General features: G+C 24.7%; 1 long non-coding RNA gene across 3 annotated transcripts in view; it reads left to right on the forward strand.

Annotated features, from left to right (window-relative positions):
- Positions 1-1,616, forward strand: part of LOC111625894 — a 33,069-nt gene extending 31,453 nt beyond the window's left edge. For 2 of the 3 annotated variants that reach the window (XR_002756799.1, XR_002756794.1), the window contains one exon: positions 1,488-1,616. This is a non-coding gene — a long non-coding RNA (uncharacterized LOC111625894). The remainder of the gene's footprint in view (positions 1-1,487) is intronic. The other variant, XR_002756797.1, reaches the window with a different exon arrangement.
- The last annotated feature ends 878 nt before the right edge of the window (positions 1,617-2,494 follow it).

Raw genomic sequence — 2,494 nt, forward strand, 5'->3', positions numbered from 1 at the left:
AAACATTGTTTACAAAGGAAAATTTTTAAATATAAATTTAAAAAATTCTTGGCATAATTTAAATAGTTTTATAATTTATTCATTAATTTTCTGTTTAGTTATTACGAAGTTAACACATAATTTAATAAATTTATAAATAAATAAATGTCATAATTTCTATATAAAACAGTCAAACAAGCATTACGTTTCACATATTTCATATACATATTTTTAAATATATTTAAAACTATTTGAAATCAATTTGTTTATAATTCTTAAATTATTTAACCGGATAAAGTTTTAACAATATTTAAGTAACCTTTACCTACTAAATATAAATCTCTCTCATAGAATAGTAAATAAAATACAAGTATTTAATTAAAATTTTAAAAATGCGTTTCAAACGAGATCATATCCTTGTTTTACTTTGGACTTTATTTAGTTGGATAGTTTGTTTACGTATGATACACGGGTCTCATAATTTGTAACGATTGAACAATAAAGAGCGTTCAACAAACACACTAAATCAGATTATTCAATGAAATTCTATTCTATTGGAGTAGATAAGCATAAATCGAATCTATCGATTCGAATTCTTGAATATTTACTGCAGATGATAATAGTAAATTGCTATAAAGTCTTCATTTTCGTCGTAATTATCTAGACTAGTCCGTGTTAAGGGTTTTGTCTACGTCTATCTTTAACGCCACCAGTTCTAGTGTAGTCGAGTGACAGAAATTATCGTGTAACAATTTGTACGTAATTCGTTTATTTTGCTACAGCAGACGTGCAATGAGTTACTACAATTGTTCACGTTGCTCTTCGGTAAAATTCTCTATTAAAAAAATTATGATGTAATGTATAAATATATTAGTCAAATTTGCTAAAACAATAACGTCAAATGTGATGAGATGAGACGAATTGTGATTAATTTAATAAACAAAAATTCTCATAAATTACATATTTTAAAATCATTTTTCTGATGTAAAATGATGCTTAGAACGATTCAAAAGTAACTATTTATATTTGTTTTACTGTCTAGATATATAAAATTTAAAAAATAATAAGTAAAATTCCATCACATAAAAAGAAATTAAGTCTAAAATATAATTTAGTAACTAGTATTTGAATTTTTGTATAGATGCAAGTAGGAATGCGAATAAGAGTTATCGTAATAGAAACATAAAATAGCGCTTTAGGACTTTAAGATGACTTGATATAACAGATAGTCTGTTCATTAATCAACATGCTACCTAAGTTGATGAATCAAATAAGATATACGCGATAATCATATTAAACTAGATTAAAATTCTACAGATTAAGCATACATTTTAATTAATTGTATTTTTTTTCCCTTAGATAAGGTGGTTCTACTAATAGTTTCTACACACACGCGTGTACTGTACAAACAGACGCACACAACACACATACGACTTTTTTTTTACCTTAATTCTTTTCTTTCCTTTCAGTATAACTTTTTATTGAAGTTTTTTATAAATGTTTTTTAGGTTGGGCCTCTTACTGGATCACCTTCAGAAGTTAGAACGTTACACTTTCCATTATCATCTATAAAAAAAAAGTATTAGAACACTAATTTTATTTAAATTGGATAGAAAATGTTGATATTTTTATTTTTAAAAAAGTAAATATTAAATTAATAAACAAACTGTAAAGTAACATAATTTTTATATATCGGTTATGAAATATGTATGTATGACTAAATTTTACATAATTCTTTACGTATGTATTAAATATATATATATTTAAGAAAAATATATATTTACAAATGTATTAAAAATGTATTTAATATAAAACTGAATAAAAATTGTTTAAATTATTCATATTTTTGTCTGTCTTTTAATACTTTTCTAATTTATTCATTTATTTTATTTTTTATGGGCTTACATATATTTTCTGTCAAATATAGTTTATACAGAAGACGATTATAACAGTCACTTTCTCTCGTTTAAAGATACAAAGTTAAATATTAAAATTTTACATAAAGCTATTAATAAATGACGTGTTTATGTAATCATTAAGAGCTTATTAGAATATGTAACACGAGTTCTTTGCTACGTTAAGATAAATAATTATAATTACCGCTTCCAGCTTTTATTAGTCTGGCGCAAAAAACAGTAGAAGAAAAAAAACTATCTCGTATAAAATAATTAAGAAGTTTATGTAAGATAATCGCGTAACAAAATTACACAAGATACCGTAATTTAATTTAATCGAAACGAATATTTTCGTATACAAAAATGTGTATCGTCCAATATATGTAAACAGTTTTGTTATTTATTTAATTTTTTTTATTTTTATCGTACAACTACTCCAAGAAAATCTATTCTCTTTATGCCTTTGAATGTTCTTTTTACCCAGAGAAATACTGTTTTTGTGTGTGTGTGTGTAATGGCGAATATTCCTCCTACAGTTCTTTTGTAGGAGATAATACCTACGACAAATCGTGTTGTTTATCCTCAAGGTTTTCACAAACTTGTGTAAGAGGCGTTACGGA

The sequence above is a fragment of the Centruroides sculpturatus genome, unplaced genomic scaffold (assembly GCF_000671375.1).
Source record: "Centruroides sculpturatus isolate CEXI.00-Female unplaced genomic scaffold, Cexi_2.0 scaffold181, whole genome shotgun sequence".
Classification (NCBI taxonomy): domain Eukaryota; kingdom Metazoa; phylum Arthropoda; class Arachnida; order Scorpiones; family Buthidae; genus Centruroides; species Centruroides sculpturatus.